The 19,031-nt window shown below is 40.4% G+C and overlaps 2 long non-coding RNA genes across 2 annotated transcripts in view; both read left to right on the forward strand.

The window, feature by feature from the left end:
- The window catches only part of LOC150057167 (uncharacterized), a 99,132-nt gene that overhangs the window by 42,829 nt on the left and 37,272 nt on the right, over nt 1–19,031 (forward strand). The gene's annotated exons all lie outside the window — the stretch shown is intronic.
- On the forward strand, nt 11,739–17,693 carry LOC150057171 (uncharacterized). Its single transcript, XR_016537049.1, has 3 exons — nt 11,739–11,871; nt 14,080–14,170; nt 17,199–17,693. It is a non-coding gene; the product is annotated as an uncharacterized LOC150057171 (long non-coding RNA).

Genomic DNA, 19,031 nt, shown 5'->3' on the forward strand with positions numbered 1-19,031 from the left:
CGTGGGATTTGGGACTATTTTTTGTATGCAAGCTCTTCTCCCTGCCTTCCCCTAAGCCTCCCTATTTAACCTAAAATCCATATCTGTACCTCTGAAGACAGCTGAAGAAGTAGTGCTATCTTCCTAAGCCTGCTATAAACTAAATATCCTTTACCCACATTTCACCATATCACTTTATTTGGCTTCTCTAGGAGAGTGGCTGGACCTATTGTGGGTAGGACTCCTTGATTTGATGGCTGGAGTCTAAAGTCCCAGTTTCAGGTACAATAATGGTGCAGACAGTTTCAGACTGGGTTTCTGATTTCAAACCTGGGCCCATATGTTTCCTCCTCTCCTTAACCAAGAAGATAACAAGGACTTTCAATTAGTCCAGCACAAGGTGGCTCACGCCTGTAATTTAGCTACACAGGAAGCTGAGATGTGAGAATCAAGATCCAGAGCCAGCCTGGGCAATCAAATCCAAGAGAACCTTATCTCCAGTCTTCCAGAAAAAAAGACAGAAGTGGAGCTTTGGCTTATAAGTTTTCTGCTTCAAGTAGAAATAGTTAAGGGAGAGCATAAGGCTCTGCTTAAAACCCTAGTATGAACACACACAGTCATGAACATATGCACATATGGAGGCACACACACACACACACACACACACACACACAAAGATTTGATAAAAAATAATAGCAAACTGATCACCAGGAAAAAAGAGACAAGAGGCTGTTTTTTTTTTCCTTTCCTCTTTCTCTCTTTTTTTCTCGTATGTCAGCATGCTTGACCTCAAGGCCTGGGCCCTCTGTCTAAGCTTTTCATTTAAGGCAGGCATCCCACCACTTTGAGTCATAATGCTACTTCCAATTTTCCAGTGTTTAATTGGATGTTAGAAACTGAAAGGTTTTCCAGCTTGAGCAGACTTGGAACTGCAGTCCTCAGTCTCCTGTGCAGCTGAGATAACAGGCATGAACTACTGGCCTCTCACATTTCTTAATCCCCTTTCTTTTCATCTGGTGTTCTCATTCTATATCCTTGGAAGAATGGGGGGAGGAATGGTGGGAGAAATGCAGCAGTGGTATTCTCTGGATATTATATTGAAAATAATCTCTAAAACTTGTAGGTGGGAGCTGGGCACTAGTGGTTCTAAACTATAATCCTGGCTTCTCAGGAGGCTGAGATCTGAGGATCATGATTCAAAGCCATCACTGGCAAGAAAGTCTGTGAACTCTTATCTCCAATAACAATTCAGGAAAAGCTGGAAGTGATGCTGTGGCTCAAGTGTAGAATACTAGCCTTGAGCACAGAGAGGCTCAGGGACAAAGCTCAGAGCCTGAGGGCAAGCCTCAGGACTGGCAAAAACCAAAAACTTGTGGGTGGGGATAGAGGAAAAAACTGGGAGATAGTGAGGAAATGGATGCCACTGTTTCAACATCAATATACACATGACCTGACTGTTGACATAATCCCTCTGCATATCATCTTTCTATAATCAGTAAGAAAAATAAAAGAATGTAAATTGAATTTTAAAAATTTATAGCTGTTCAATTGCCTATAACGTGTAGCTTTATGACCTCTCTGCATTCCCTCCCCCATCACTCAGCTTCCCTCAGTAGAAGAGGGTTTTCTTTTCCCTTCCCCCTCCAGAGCTTTAAAATCTGCCAGAATCCTTGGGCCCCATTGTTTCTAGTCCAAGTCTCTGTCTCCTGAGAGTCCTGGGTCTGGCTAGCTCAGAGATACCTGTGCTCACAAATGGCTCTGGGCCAGAGCACCCAGAGTTCCCTGGGCCAACCTAGTCTTGTTTATTAACCCAGGGAAGCTGTGTTTAATGTTTGCGGTTATGGTCTTGTGGTCTAGGTCTCTCCTAGGCCCTGGATTGGAGGAGGGCTCTCTGAGCACCAAGCAACAGGGCAAAGTTGGGAGCATCTGAAGCTAAGAAATAATGGGTAAGGTACCATCTTCTCAACACCATACCCTAAAGCTACTACAAGCAAACTGGACTACTAGTGGCTGAGCAGTAAAGGAAGGAACCCAGAGACAACAGTAAGGTAGATATTATAGGCAATTAAAAGGCTGTTTTGTATTCTATTTTATTTTTTGCCCAAGGCCTGGTATTTGAACTAAGGGCCTCATGTTCTCCCTTACCTATTTACACTCAAGGCTGCCACTCTACACCCTGACTCACAGCAATTTCCTGCTTTGTTTCTGGTCAATTGGATATCAGAGTCTCAGAGGCTTTTTTGCTTGGCCTGCCTCAAATTGCAATCCCAGTCTTCAGCCTACTGAGTAGCTACGACTACAGGCCCGAGCAACCATCTTCTGATGATTTTCTGTTTTTGTTTCTGTTTTTTTATGGGCCTTTCTCTTGAGAAGGGGACATAATTCACCAACAGTTTATTGATTTAACATAGCTTAGCAGAATTAACACAGTTCCTGTATTCTAGTCCTAACTTGCCTAATTCTAGCCTGCCTATCCAGTGCACATGCTGGACCCACCACTCTGACATCTCTTAGTTTCTAAGTTAAACAGGGCCTGCCAGTAGTTGGTAGATGCAGTTCCCAGTCCTGTCATGATGTGAGCTCTGGGGCCCCATCAGTCCTCACCAGTCCTCTCGGCTCAAAAGTAGCTCCTGTAGAGCAAAGATCCTCAAACCACAGTCTTGTTTAAGGCCAGAAGAATTGCTGACCCTCATTTTTGGTCTTTTGGTTATATTGGGCATTGGCTGTTCCTCTCTGGCCCAAACTCCTTCTTGTTTATTTTGCTTGGTTAGGGCCCAGAAAAGTCTCTTTTCAATTAGTTGTGCCCAGGGGTGTGCTGGGTTCTTACCTTTTCTCCTATGGCAAGGTGTCTGGTTCTTAGCCATTTGCAATTACTCTATCCCGTGTGCCTGGATGCTGGCAGTTTCCATCGTTACTGCCCCATGCCCTGTTCTAGTGGTTTTATCTCTTATGGCCATATGCCTTTAGATACAAGTTGGCATTAACAATATACTGCTAGAAGTAGTTTAGCTCTATTTCATCCCATTGTTTTTTCATTCTAATCATATTCATTATATTAGTATTTTCACATCATATTCATCTAGTATTTTCATAACATATTCATTATTCTAGTATTTTCCCATCATATTCATTATGTTAGTATTTTCACATTATTACCCCCTGCTCTACCTTCATATCTTTATGGTCAAAACAGCCTTGAACGCAAGGCCTGGACCCTGTTCCTGAGCTTTTTCAAACAAGGCTAGTGCTGTACCAGTTTCTGTCACAGCACCACTTACTGTTTTCTGATGGGTAATCGGAGAGATGAGTTTTTATTGACATAATTGCCAAGGTTGACTTGGAATTCCAGTGCTCAGATCTCAGCTTTTAAAGAAGCAAGGATTACAGGTGCATTTGCTGCCTGTTTATTAATTGTAATCTTCAGACATCCAAGCCTATACATCTGGTATTTTAGCCTTTTTTTTTTTAGGGGAAACCTAGGACTCACTTGGGGACATGAGTGAGCACATGGTGATGGCCAAAATCGGGACAGGAGTCCAAGGTGACCAGAGGGGTCCAGCCAGGTTAGGAGTCAGGCACAGACAAATTGGTCCTCTATGCCGAGGAGGTGCCATGCTTCCTGGGCCACATGTTCTGGTCATCTGAGACATCACAGGAATCCAGCATGCTCCTGGCCACTGTGTTTGTGTGTGTGTGTGTGTGTGTGTGTGTGTGTGTGTGTGTGTGTGTGTGTGATTATTGGTCCTTAAACTCAGGGCCTGTGACCTAGTCTTTGGAGAAAAATTAAGAAATATGAGCAAGCAAGAAGGAAGGAAAGCAGGCAAGTGGGAGCTCAGGTGGTAGAGCAGTACCCTGGCTACCACGGCCCCCACTCCAGGGCCAGAGCCAGGGGGACCTGCCAGGGCCAGCCAGCAGCAAACCAGGGTTCGCAGATTGGGGTTCCTGAAATAGGGGGCAAGGACTAGGAAAAAATAGAAGAGAGACAGACACACCGGGTCCGGGATGTCTGCAGTCCAGGTAAAGACTGCCCCGTTTATTTTCCACTCCAGCTTCTTCCCTTCTTCAGACCCAGGGAACTTCCAGGTGTTACATTCATATGGTAATTCTCAGGTCATTTAAACAGAATAAGGCCAGAAAACAATAAGACAATAAAGCCATTGTCTGATGCAAATCAAGGTACAGTTTGATTCCACTCTGGCTCCCAACAGGGACCCATGTGGGGTTCTGCACCTCACATAGGACAAGGATGGCCATAGGCCTGAGGGGCCCTGAGGAACTGAACTTTGCCTGGTCCTACCTTGTGTAGAAGGGAGCAGCGTGACAGGGAAGACAGGGCATCCTCCCAAAGCTCCCAAGCACATCCACTACCCAGAGAGCAGAGCAAGGATGTTTCCAGTCAAGGAACCCAAGGCCTCATCTCCTACCCTGCCCTGTGCTGAGTGGGTGTGTCCCCGAGCTTAGAATCAGTAAGGCCCAACATGTAGTTTGGAATGAACAGATAGGTCTTTCCCAATGCAGAGTAAGTTCTGTTGGTCGGCACCCCAAATCACCATAAGGCAGGAATTCCCAAATTGTTCAATTGCAATGAGATATTGTGCATGGATATATGATGGTAAGAAGCAGTGCTATGGGCTGAGGCAGAGATGTGTGGTCAAGACCACCCAGCATACACAGGCCCTGGTAGGTCCTCAGCACTGCCAAGAATTGAACTATGTAACCCCTCTATACATTACCCGACAATAAAAATGAAAATAAAAACGGAACTAAAAAACCAAAGGCAAACTGTATGTTAATTTCGGCACTTACTGTTTTGTTAAGTATATTTGAGGTTAATGAACATGTTCATTCATGTGTTCATCCATCCATCCATCCCACATAACCATCCCTCCACCTATCCTTCCATGTCACTCAACCATTCATCCATCTCTCCAACATCCATCTTTCTACACATTCGTTTGTCAAAGACATGTCACAAATACATAAGAGATAATAAGAGCTACCCAGGTAGATGCAGAAAAGGGAACAATCTGTGTTATTTAACATGATAGCCACCAGACACAGATATCTGTGTCATAGTACATTTCAATTGGTTCAGTTGCGATCAAATGAAAAGTTACCACTAGCCACATTCCTAGAACCTAAAGTCACATGAGACTTCTAGGGTGTACAGTATAGAACATTTCTGCTATCACAGAAGGTCAACTAAAGAATTGGACAAAATAAGAACTTATTCAATTTAGACTATTGGAAATAATCTCAAAAAGTATCTAATAGTTACATTACTTTCTCCAGTAACCCTTCTATTAATTACAATAAAAAATAACTGTCACTAAGTCCCAAATGATGATCTTAAGAACCATTAGTAAAATTGTATTATTACGTGATGTTTAAGGTAGTTTCCTCTAAATATCAGATTGTCATATTACAGACTCATTCAGACTGTTGAAAATCAAATGAATATTATACTTGTATGCATTTTTCAAAATGGTAATTCTCCACTTGTTCCAATCAGTTGAATTTACTGAGCTAGGGAATAGTGGGAACATGAGGGGAAATGGTGGTTGTCTTGATAATTGCATTGCTATAATAGTAGACCTGAGTGAGAAAACTGTATTTGAAAAGTAAAAGTCTGTCATATGGTTGTGGAGGCTGCAGGGTCACAGCCCAAGGCTGTGTATCCAATGAGGACAGATGCATATCCCACGTGGGTAGTGGATAGAGAGGCAGTGAGGAAGGGAAGGAACCCAACTTACATTTTCAGGAGGAACTCATTCTTAAGGTCCTTCAGCTGTAGCACTGGCATTTGCTCATTCTTTAAAGGACCAGCTGCCTAGGGTAGTTTACCAATTTATGCCTAGCATATGTGGACTCAAATGTGTTCAGAAAAGGGCTTGGCATTGAGGTAGAAATACACGAAGACACGACAGGAAACTACCTGTTATTCACACATACTGCAGGCGAGTGATAACCTTACAAAACAGAGGACATCAGAAAGGTTTTCCGTAAGCAGGGGAGAATTAACCCTCAATAAACCCTGTCCTGAAATAGCTAACAATTTATAAAACCAAGAGAAAGAGATCCGGAAGTTTGGCCTTGTGGTAGAGTGCTTGCCCGCCATGCACGAAGGCCTGGGTTTGATTCATAGGTACCACATACATAGTAAAAGCCAGAAGTGGTATTGTGGCTTAAGTGGTGGGGAGACGGCCTTGAGAAAGCCATCATGTTCAAGTCCCATGACTGGCAAAAACAAAAACAAAAACAAAAAATGAAACAGCAAAGCCAAACAAAATAAACAAACACAAATCCTAAGAGTAGGGAATCAATTTGTTTATAAGTGACTAAAATGTTTCCACAATTAGAGCTAAAAGGAGGAAATTATGTAGTACTCATATAAATGATATAAATCATAGAGAAAGTTGATAAGAATTACTAAAGTTACCCATGTGTTAACCTCCTGTGTCTTATCTGAGTAGTCCTAACTGTAAGGGATACATTTTCCTTTGACATTGGGGTGAACTTAATAAAAGAAAGAAATCACATGCGGATAGACCTGGATGCCAGTAGCTCATAGGTATAATCCTAGATACAAGGAGACTCAGAGGTTTAGGGTTCATAGCTACCTGAGACAGGTAAATACTTAACCAGTAAAAAGCAAGAAAGTGGAGGCTCAAGTGCAGTGATACAAAACCAGTCCTAATCAAATGCCAAGCATTTGAGCCTCAGATTTCTAGCCTTACTCTACACAGACACACACATACAGATGTTACCAGATTCCCCACACTACTAAGCCTAATTAGCTTTATATCATATCATATTCATACTGTATATGCTATATGTACTTGGCTTCATTGGATTGCCTCCATTTTGATGAAGCTCAGTATTAAGTGTAAAATAAATGTATGCCATCATCAATTAAAATGCGATACCCAAATCACTACACTTCTAGTAGGAGAGATAAAATTTAAAAAGCCAAAACCACATGGGATCACCAAGGAATAGAGCAATTGGAACATCATACATCACTTTGGATGTAATGTTGGGAAAATCTGACATTTTCATAAAATTAACATTTATGTGTTATGAGCTAGTAATGATTTTCCAGAGTATTTCCCTGAGAAAATGCAAGTATTATTCTAAACCAAGACTTCTATGGAATGTGTAGTCCAGGCTCAGTGGCTCACACCTCTAATTCTACCTACTCAGGAGGCTGGAATTGAGAGTATCTCTGTCCAGGGCCAGACCAAGCCAAGTGCTGGCAAGCCCTCATCTCAACAATAAATAGCTGGGCATGGTGACTCATGCCTGTCATCCCAGTTCTGGAAGAAGCCAAAGTAGGGGGCTAGAGGTCCAGGATGGCCTGGGATAAAGGAAGGACCTACCTGAACAATAACCAAAGCTAGTCAGAGGTATGTTTCAACTGGGTAAAAATTAATCAACCCTAAACCTTCCCTGGCAAGCACAAGCCTCTGAGTTCACTCACTCTAAGCATACCAAAAAGAAGACACAACCGTAAACAGGAAAAAGAGAGAATATCTGTAACAGTTGTAGGTTTCACAGCCCAAAAGTACAAACACACCTGATGTCAATGAATAAAATGTAATGAGGTACTATTCCAAAAGACAAAAAGAATGCAAAGGGTTCATGTAATAGTCTAAATGTCTTTTTTTCAGAATGAAAGAAGTTTCATAGGGAACAGTGCTTTGTGCATTGTTACATTTATATGAAGTTCTAGAAAAAGGAATAAAACTAAACTATGGTAGGAAAGAGTAAGTATAGCTCCGGTATGGTGAAGCTTATCTGTCAGCAGCTCCTAGGAGGATGAGACAGAAGGATCTGGAATTCAAGGCCAACTAGGCTATCCCTCAGACCTGGTCTCAAAAGAAAAAAGATGAAACAGAGAGGTGGGGAGGGAGGGTGGAGGGGAAGAGGAAGGAAGGTGAACAGGAGGGAAGGAAAGAAGAAAGAGAGGTAGTGAGAGATGGAGGAAGGAAGGAAGGAAGTTAGTTGGGTATGTTGGCACATGCTTTTAATCTCAGCCCCTTTTGAGGTAGATGGATTGTGAAGAAAATGCTAATATTTACCACATTGAGGAATTAAAAAACAAAAGTACAGGAAAAGTATTCAATCTACATGAATGAAAATGATGATACTTTCAAAACTGAATATAATTCAAAGAATGGAGAGTTGGTATGAGAGCAGAAATGGAATTAAAGTGTACATGTCTGATGCTCAATTTATCTCTATTTTATTTTCTTTGAACAGTAGGTAGACAAATGAAATTGGAAAGAGCATTCCCAAAAGATCATCCTGAACTTCAGAAAAGTTTTCTAAGCCAGGCAGAGTGGCTCATGGCTGGAATACTAGCTAGTCAGGAGGCTGAGATCTGAGGATCTGGTTCAAAGCCAGCCTGGGCACAAAAAGACCTAAGACTCTATCTCAAATTAACTTGAAGATAAGGGAAAGTGAGGCTTGGCCCAAGGGTAGGGCGGTAGCCTTGAGCTGAAGAGCTCAGGGGCAGTGCCCAAGCCAATTTCAAGCCCCATGACTCACAATGCACAACAAAAAGAAAAGAAAATAAGTTTTTCTAATGAGGAAATGTTAGAATTTCTAAATTTTTGCAGAAAGCATGTATTTTAAAATCTAATATATTATATATATTGTTCTATCGTTCACTGAAACTTCAGTTGTATTTTGTACTTTATTTTCTACTGCTACATGTATTTAATAGCACCAGTTATTTTAAGACAGGGTTTTGGTTTTTGCCCGAGGTGTATGTGGACAATGACTCTCCTATTTCATACTGTGCCACAGATGATAGGAGCATGGCGCCACGGCTGGATTTCTCTGTTGAGATGGAGCCTCAGTAACTTGCATGGCCTATGGTCTACAACCATCCTCTCAATCTCATGGAGCTGAGATGGCAGGCATGAGCTACTGGGCTAAACTTTAAATTTTCTATACTTCATAAAGATGAGAAACAAACTTCTGGTGTCTCGTTTATTCATTCATGAAGCCAGCAGGTACTGATGTTTATACTTCAGTGACATGATGCAAAGACAAAGCTTCTGTGTCTCAGACACAAAAGAAGCGCCCCAATCAGACCTCTTCCAGTAAGAACTCACTACACGATAGTCACACCGGGTCACATTTTCTTCCCTTTTACTTTTTACCTCCTTTTCTGCTCGGAACTTGGATCCCTCCCTCTTGATTTTTAAGTTTTGTTTTCAGTTGGGGGTATCATTTGTGCTGCATATGGTATTTTTATTTCCTTCAGGAAATGCATTAAGTGGTCAGGTACTGGTGCTCAGGCCTGTAATCCTAGCTACTCAGGAGGCTGACTTCTGTGTATCATGCATGGAAGTCAGCCCAGGCAGGAATGCCATCCTTCTCTTCAATTAATCAGAAAAGAAGCTGGAAATGGAGGTGTGCTGCGCTTAGAGTGTGCCAGCCCTGAGCAAAACAGGCAAGAACGAGGGACAGGCCCTGAGTTCAAGCGCCAGCACTACCACCTCCCAAAACAACTCATGAGGAGAAATCTAGGTATATCCACGTGTAAGCAAGTATGAGGACTTGCTCTGAACTCTAGCATGGAACACACACACACATACACACACACACTACTTAAATAGCTCTTAGTTATCATTACTATATATATGGCTACTTACCTGTTATGAAATGTATAATGTGATGCCTGGACCTCAATGAGTTATTCCCTTACTATAGACATTTTCTTGGTAAGTCAGGGAGCTTGAACTCTGAGCTTGGGTGTTGTCCCTGAGCTCTTCAGGTCAAGGTTACTGCCCTTTCCCTTGTGCCACAGTCCCAATTTCACTATAGATATTCTTTAGAGACAACTGTCTTTGCCTACATGTGCTGCCTTTAGAGTGTTTAATTGTAGGGGTACAGCTTGTAACACCCAATCCTCTTTGTATTTTACAAGTTAATTATATCTCCTTAGTGTGCATAGTTTAATAGTTTAAATAGATGTGAGACTGGCATTTAGACACTTTATAGTAGTGTCTTTTTTTAGATATGATCAAATTTACCACTAAATGTGCAAAATACAAGTGAGAAACTTTACACATATGAGCAGGTTGTAGGATAGTTTGAGGATTATTGTTCAAAGCCAGCTTGGGCAAAATAGTCACTTTGAAATCTTATATCCAAAAAACTGCTCAGACAAACTCACAAAGACACTGTGGCTCAAGTGGTAGAGCTCTAGCCTTGAAAGTGAAATGGCTCAGGGACAGTGCCAAGGCCCTGCCTTCATCCCAGGCCTGCACCAAAATACAAGTGAGAATATAAAGATTGTATCCAAAGTCCATGAAGATGGCAAGGACTGTTTCTCTGGACAATGCTGAGTCACAGCAGAGGCCTCTTGCTCTTTTTCTGAAATATTTCAGCATGAAAGGAGATTTGGGTAAAGCAGCCTCTTTCTCCCTCTCCTTTCTTTTCTCCTCTTCTCCTCCCATTCCTCTTCCTCCTTCTGCTTTCTCCATCCTTCTCTTCTAATTATTTATCATAGCATCAATTTAGGGCCTGGGCCTTTTGTTTGGCTTTTTCACTCAATATTGGTTGTCCACCCCTTGAGGACCCTCCTCAATTCTGTTTTTTCTCTACTTGGATTCAGGAATCTGCTACCTTTTTCTGCTGAGGTTGGCTTTGAACTACTATCCTCAGAACTCAGTCTCCAGAGTATTTAGGATTACAGTTGTGAGGCTCTACAACGCTATAAATGATTGTGTTTTATAATTAACTGAGAGTTAATTATAGTCCTCCTTTGTCCAAAAACGATCATAAACTATTACTGGTCATTATTAACCCAAAGAATGTGTCTGATCTCATTTGTTTGAAATAGAAAAATAAAATCACATTCTGCATTTTGAGGATAATTTGCTTTTAGCCTTTAGGTTCAAAACTACTAGCTGTGTGCTAGTAGGTCAGGCTTGTTATCCTAGCTACTCAGGAAACTGAGATCTGTGCATTTATGGTTCAAAGCCATAAGGGCAAGAAAGTCTGAGAGACTCTTATCTGCAAGTAACTCTCTAAGAGCTGGATGTGGAACAATGTCTTAAGTTATCATGTACTAGCCTTGTGGAAAAAGCTCATGGACAATGCCCAGGGCTTGAGTTCAAGTTTCAGCACTGGCACACATGCACAAGTATTAGGACAAGATAAATAGGTGATAGGCAGTCACTTGTTAATTGGAATTGGCTAGGTAAATCTCTGAAAGCTTTTTAGTGCTTGATAAATATCTTACGAGGTCAACACATGTTTTTCCAATGCTAGATGTGTTGAGTCCATTTTCCACTCATGAAACAAATACCTCAGAATGAAGTTCTAAATCAGAAAGGTTCATTAGCAGGGCATTGTTGACTCTGACTTGTAATTCTAGCTGCCCAGAAGGCTGAGATCTGAGGATTGCAGTGCAAATTGAACTTGGTTTGCAAAGGGTATGAAGCTCTTATCTTCAGTTAACAAGAAGATGGAAAGAACCAAAAAGAACAGAAATCCTGGCCACGTGTGAGAGATCAGCACTGCAGCTGCAGGAGCTGTTTCGTGGCAACCAGCTGGTTTTCACCCATCTTCTTCCAGATGGTTTACCAGAGTTCGGCTGGCTCTTGCTCAACTGACCTTCCCTCAGAGCTCAGTGAGGATGCCCCTAGCAGCTGGGCTGGCAGCCTGCAGGTGGACTGCAGTCCATCCAAGCCCCGCCCCGCGGCCCCACCCACCCGCGCTTAGACACGCCCCTCCTGCCCAGAGGACCATGGGAGCTGCTTGCCTGGAATCCCTGTGGAAAGCACAGTTGGAGGCCAACGGACAGGGGCTCTTGGTAGACCTACTAAAGGAGCATCTGGAGTTTGCTCGTACATTGACTTTACCTTAAAATAGGTACTGCAGTTATAATTTAGATGTTTATTTATATGTAGTTTACTTATCATTAAGAAGTTGTTCGTTTATTTCGTGGGGAGTGGGTCCTGAACTGGGTTGGGGAAAGGTCTGGGCTTCTTGCTCACGGTTAGTGCTGTACCATTTGAGCCACACTACTTATGGCTTTCTGGTGGTAAATTGGAGATAAGAGTCTCCTGGACTTCCCTGTCTAGGTTGGCTCCAAATGGTCATCCTGAGATCTCAGCCTGCTGAGTAGCTACGGTGAAAGATGCTTGCCACTAACAACCAACTAAAAGTTTTCTTAATAATAACAATGTCATTTTCCATATATTCCAGTTTCATTCAAATAATAACTTACAAAAAGTTGTTAGGACTTAGAGAGAATATTGATTTGGCAATTGTAAGTTAACTTGATGAAGAGGTCACCACTGAAATTTATATATCACCTTTTTCTCTCATAGAAGTTTAAAATTGCTGGATAAGATGAAAATTTATCCAAGTTTTCAAGATAGTCAAGCCTTGTTTGTTACAGTTTTAGGTATAGAATATTAACATTTGCATCTAAGGCATCTAAGGTCTGTGGGACTTGGGCACCTCATTCCTGTAATTCTAGCTAGTCAGTAGACTAAGAGCTGAGGATGGTGGTTTGAAGCCAGGCCACGCAGGAACGTCCATAGTTAACCAGTGAAAAGTGAAAACTGGAGGAGAGTGGCTCAAATGGTAGAGCACAACCTTTAAGTTAAAAGCTACAAGGCCGCACTTAGGGACTGAGGTTGTGTCTGTGCCAGTACATTCCCCAAAAAGACCACCATAAAATACAAATTGTATGGCATCTGCTTACTATAGGAATGTCACACTCGTGATCCTTCTGCCTCCAGAGCAGCTGAGATTAAAAGCATGGACCATCACACTCAGTTTCTCCTTCTTGTCCTTCTTCCTTCCTTCCGTTTACTGTGCTGCTTGTTTTGGGACAAGGTCTGAGACAAGGAGAGCCTAGTTGGCCTTGAATTCCAGATCTTTCTGTCTCAGCCCTCTGGGAGCTGTTATTACACATAAGCTTCACCATAGCTGACATATTATTGTTTCCTACCATAGTATAGTTTTTGCATTTTTTAGGAACACTGCAGAATGCACCATTTCATATAAAATTTGTTTCAGCCTGAGATACTTACATTAATTACATAAACACTCTACATTATTTTCTTGGTTTTAATTTTTTTCCTTGTTATAGTTAGTGAAGTTTGAACTCAGAGGCGTGTGCTTGCCAGGTAGTTTGGGGTTGACTTTATTTTAACCATTGAGCCATACCTCTTGTTAGCTTTGTGCTTGTGATTTTCTGAATAGGGCCTTCCTTTATCCCAAGCTGTCCTGGACTTCTATCCCCTTATTTATGCTTCTCACAGAACTGGGATGACACCATGAATCACCATGTCCAGCTTTTTATTGTTGAGATGAGGGATTGTGAGTACTTGGCTTAGTCTGGCCCTGGACAATGATATTATCAATCCCAGTCTCCTGAGTCGCTAGCATTAGAGGTGTGAGCCACTGAGCCTGGGCTATACATTCTATGGAAGTCTTTCTTCAGATGCATTCATTTTTCTGAGGGAAATGTCTGGAATACAAGTGCTAGCTCATAAAACGTAAGTGTAAATTTTATGAAAATGTCAGATTTTTTCCCCAACAATGTATCTAAAATAATGTAGAAGTGTAAAAATTGCTCTGTATCCTTGATGATCCCATGTGTTTTGGGCTTCTTAAATTTAATTTCTCAGGCTAACAGTGTAGTGGTTTTGGCCTTTCATTTTAATTGTTGATGAGGTACATTTATTCTACACTTACTCCGGGGCTTCATCAAAATTCAAGTCATATGAAGCCCTGTGTATATAGTAATTATATTATGAATATTACATGGAACTATTGGGTTAGTAGTTTGTTCATAAAATCTGAAACGAAAAAGTATGAAATATTCAGAACTGGTAAATCCAGAGAGCAGAATGCTTTCCTAGGTAGGAGCAGGGAATTAGTCTGTCCAAAAGATTGTAAATGATATAGTATTTGAATTAAGGATTACTCCTTGACAAAAGAAATGTAGCATCATCATATACATAGTGTGTATGAAGCCTTCAGGGCTCAGCGTCAAATTAAAGACAAAAAGAAAAATAGCATTTTTATACCAATAATACATTTACATTGTCATTTTTTCCACAGGTGCAGATGGTGCACAACATGCCCTTGGCACCAGAGATGTAATCACACCATCTAATATATTTATGAACATTACTGGAACTATGATACTGAGGTAAAAAGCTCAGTCTAGTTGTTTTTTTTCTGTGTTGATCTTTTGCTCAATGGCAAGATATATGTATAAAGATTTTCTTTGAGCTAGGCACCCGGGACTCATGCCTGGAATCCTAGCTACTCAGGAAGCTGAGATCTGAGGATCAGATTGAAGCCAGTAGTGGCAGCAAAGAATCAGAAGTGGAGCTATGACTCAAGTGGTAGAACGTTAGCCTTGATTGAAAAAAGGGAAAGGATAACATTTAGGCCCTATGTTTAAGCTCTAGTACTGTGTTAGAAAACAGGAGAAGGCCAGTTTGCATTTCAATGTAATCTGCTTTTTCGCCTTAAGTAAGCAGATTTAAAAACATAGAAAAGTGTTATTAGTGAAGAGACTAATTCTCAGCAGTGCTATTAATTGGAACAAAAGGAAAGATCATGAGAAAGAACATGTATAGGAATGTAGGGTTATGTGCTTTCTTCAGCAATAGATATTTGAATATCATAAGTAAAAAGACTGTGATTAGCTGAAGATACATGAGGCTAGTTTTATAGACTCTGGGTTAGAAAGGTCAACTATTGTTTCTTTTAATTGTTACACAGCATTTCACAGAAAAATTCTGAAGCGATGAATAGTGATGAATATAAAGATAAAAACTAGTCATAGAAAATGTCACCACACAAAAAGTTTCAAAATTATCTCCTAGATTTCCATAACCATTTAGTTTGCTGATGTCTTTGAATATTAATATGTTCAGATAATTCCTCCCTGAATACAAGTACCTATGTGCAGATATGATTATACAATCTATCATCTATAAGTCTGTCTTTTCTATCTGTCATTTATATACTTCCTGGTATTGGAATTGGGGCTTGAACTCAGGACTTGTCCTCCTGTTGTGCTTTTATTCCCAATAAATTCCTGGTTGAACTATGCACCCTAGCTATCATTCTGTGTGTCAGGAAGTTGTGTCTGGACATAGGTGTGTGGATTCCTGGTCAATGGCTCTACATCCTAAAAAGACATACTGGCCATACAAGTCGTGTATCAGCCCCTGTATTCATGATCTTTCATGTCATATACATGTTTCTCACATTTTCCTGTCCCATTACTGCTAAGAGAGGGGGAAAAACAAGATGAGGGGCAGAGCAGAGGGAGGGAAATGGGGACCAAGACATAAGAAAGGGTATCAATGTTTGTGAAGTAATGCACCTTCTATCTGGTGAATATAATGTAACATTTCTAATAATTACAATAAAATATATGAAAAAAAGAAATAGCTCTTCTTACCAGATACTTCTCCTTTAGGTAATCGAGAGCCTGGAATTTGGTAGCTCCATGTTCAAAGCCAACCCATCACGAAATTCTGGGAGACTCCCTGTTCACAATAAGTAGCATTAAAGGAGGCAGGCAGTGTGCCTTCTGAGATGAGGTCGAAGCCAGACATGGTGTAGAAAGTTGAGCAAGAGTTAAGAGAAGCCCTAAGTTTAAAAGTTGACATGGTCAGAATCTGAAATCGAGAGAGAGAGAGAGAGAGAGAGAGAGAGAGAGAGAGAGAGAGAGAGAGAGAGAGAGAGAGAGAGAGAAGGAACACACAAGCAGCAAGTAATTGTCCTTTTAATTTCTTTAAGCTTATTATACCTTTTTTCTTCCTAAGTGAAAGTTGTACATTGTGGTAAAACTTTCAGTATTTAAAACTAACACACTGAATAAAATTCCATTGAGTTTTCTTGTCAGTGAAAGCTTTTTCTTAATGCATAGATCAATATGCTCTTGTGTCCTTGTACATCTAGGAAAATATGATTTCTTTTTCTATTGCTGTTGTTCCTAGGACTTTAATTGAGGGCCTGGGCACTGAGATGTTTTTCTTTTTTTTTCTTCTTTCTTTTTTTTTTTGTGCCAGTTCCAAGGCTTGTATTCATAACTGGGGCCCCGAGCTCAGGCCCCAGGACTAGCAAAAAAAAAAAAAGAGAGAGAGAAATAAAGAAAGATAGAAAGAAAGAAAGAAAGAAAAAAAGAAAAGAAAGAAAGAAAGAAAGAAAGAAAGAAAGAGGCATTGTCCTTGCATTTTCACAGGCTAGTGCTCTACCACTTAAGGTACAGCACCACTTTCAGCTTTTTCTATGTATGTGGTACCTAGGAATTGAACCCAGGGTTTCGTGCATGCTAGGCAAACACTACCACTAGGCCATGCTTCCGGCCCACTGAGGTGTTTTTACTCTTGGTTACCACTCACCCATTGGAGCCACAGCTCTACTACTGAATATTTGAAGGTTTATTAGAGATAAGTCTGTTAGACTTTGATTCCTAAGCAGATTTCAAATATGGATTCTGAGATCTCAGCCTCCTGAGAAGTTAAGATTACAGATGCGAGCCAGTAGAGCCCAGCTGACCATTACCTTTTCTTTTGCTTAATTCAGTATTAGGATCCTTCTTATCATACAAATATCATCTTTTGATACATAAGCAAATTCTCTCCTGGAAAGTGTTTCTGTATTCTATTACTCTCCTAGTGAAAATATTAGTACTTTAAAAAATATGTATTTGATATCCTGTCCTCCAAAGCTTATGGGATGTGCAAGGTTGCTTTCTGTGTTCTTGAGTTAATTGCTTGCTGAAATATTCTCACCAGCTGTACTTCTGTATATCTGTAAGGTTTTTCTATAGTCACATGCTTGAATGACATGAACAATGACCTGACAACAACCATGGCCGCAACAACAGTGGTTTCACATGAAAATCAGAAGAAAAGAGCTCAGTGATAAAGACACTGAAAACAACAAAGTTAATTTTTTCGAATTCAAACATTTTTACTTAATTAATTTTGAATACTAATTAAGGAATAGTAGCCATGAACTATAGCTGAAATAGGATCTTTAGATCTTTATCTTATGCATTTGCTTTTTAATTTTTCCTTTAATCTTTAAGAAGCAGAAAGAACTCCAGGTCTGGTAATGAATAATTATCTTATTTGTATATTTGATGTATGGAATTGAAGGTATTTTCTGAAATACATATACATTTTGAAATACTGTTATTTAATTTATAGATCAAACACCAAATAAATGGAGCAGATGATTCTAATGTCTTCTCTCAGTTGTCTGAATTGGTCTCAGAGGAGTCTGCCTTGCCTCATGATGAGCATTTCTCCATGGAAAATACCACTGAATACCTCTAAGGAGTTCTTTATTGACTAAGAAAATGCTGGTATTTGTCCTTGGCAAACTTCACAGGACTGTGGACAACATGAAGGAGGCCATTGAAGGAATTTCCTTGGTGATTGCACACTCTCAGTCTCTTGCCCATACTCCTGTCACAAATCCTACCAGCGAGGGGTCTTCTATGAAAAAATTTCCACATGATGAAGAATTGAAGGGAAGTTTCCCTCCTGGAGAAAACCATGTGACTTCTTCCTCAAATGCATACACTTCAGTTGAGAGCTTGGACCAGTAGTACCTGAGCAGGGTCAGTTGCATTTCAATATGTTCCACTGGTTTGCAAAGTTTGAATGATTACGCTTCATTTTTTGACATCCTGACTTGTTTGACTGCCTTGTGTTCAGTTAATATTGCTATCATTCAGTGTTCATAATAGAATTGGAGATCTGGGTATTTTTTTTAAACTTCAAGCTCTCATTCTGAATGTCTACAGATTTGGGGTTGTTTTTATTGGAATACCTTTGTTGTTTACAGTGGTGCTTCCAGTATCCTCCATACATGTGCTCTCCACTCTTGGAATAATTTCAACAGTTGCTCTGACTTTATCAGATAGTATACTGAAGAGCATTTTATATATGTCCCATACCTTCTCCTGTCATGTCCTCACTCCCCACTGCTGTCCTTCCCCCAAAAGGTCCTCTTGTGCTTTCCCATTATTCATCTTTAAATCTAAATTTACAAATGGAGAGAAAAATGTGACATTTAGCTCTCAGTGTGATGTATTTGGCTTAGCGTGCTGAGATCTCCTATCCATTTTCCTGATAATGATATCATTCCATTTTTAGAGCAGACTCATTCCTCATTTTGTCCACACACAGCAGTTTTATATGTACTCATTGGTGAATAGGTAGCTTTTGTTTTTTTGTGGGTCATGGGGTTTTAACTCTGGGCCTGGGCTCTTTCCCTGAGCTGTTCTGCTCAAGGCTAGGGCTCTAACACTTTGAGTTTCAGTGCCACTTCCGTTTTTCTGGTGATTAATTGGAGATCAGAGTCTCATGGATTTCCTGCCTAGGCTGGCTTTGCATCGTGATCGTCAGATCTCAGTCTCCTGAGTAGCTAGCATGGCAGGCGTGAGTCACCAGTGCCCAGCTTCAGCTCTTTTGAATAGTGCTAATATAAGCACAAAGGTACAATGAGAAAAGATACATTTTTGTGTTTCTTGACCCCATAAGTATATTGGAAATTGAAATATTTTAACTTTCTGTGGAAGCTGCGTCAGATGCAATAGCCCTTAATGCTTTAAAGCAGCTTCCACAAAATAATGAAGTAGAAGTAAGGCAACTTATTTGAACTAATCAGATAATTTTGAAACAGAAAGTAGGTATAATTCTGAATGTTTTTTTAATAGCAATCAGTGACATGTGACTAAGCTCACATAGAAATGCCATTGATACATTCAGATCACTACACTTAATTTGCAATGGTCAAAAAGCATAATGTAGCTAAAAAACTAGAAGAAAGACAATGCTCTCTTTTAACATGTTATACATTTATCCAAATAAATCAGAAAGGTACATCTCATGCTACAATGAACATGCAAAAATGGTGACAGTGATATCTGTACTGCAGTTTTTATATATGAACTTCCCCAATGCAAATTCCACATTCTGAGTATTTTGTGTGTGAATATATACTATATATGCTTATATGTACCGTATATATAG

Source organism: Megascapheus bottae, chromosome 11 (genome assembly GCF_031878675.1).
Source record: "Megascapheus bottae isolate mThoBot1 chromosome 11, mThoBot2.hap1, whole genome shotgun sequence".
In the NCBI taxonomy this organism is placed as follows: Eukaryota; Metazoa; Chordata; class Mammalia; order Rodentia; family Geomyidae; genus Megascapheus; species Megascapheus bottae.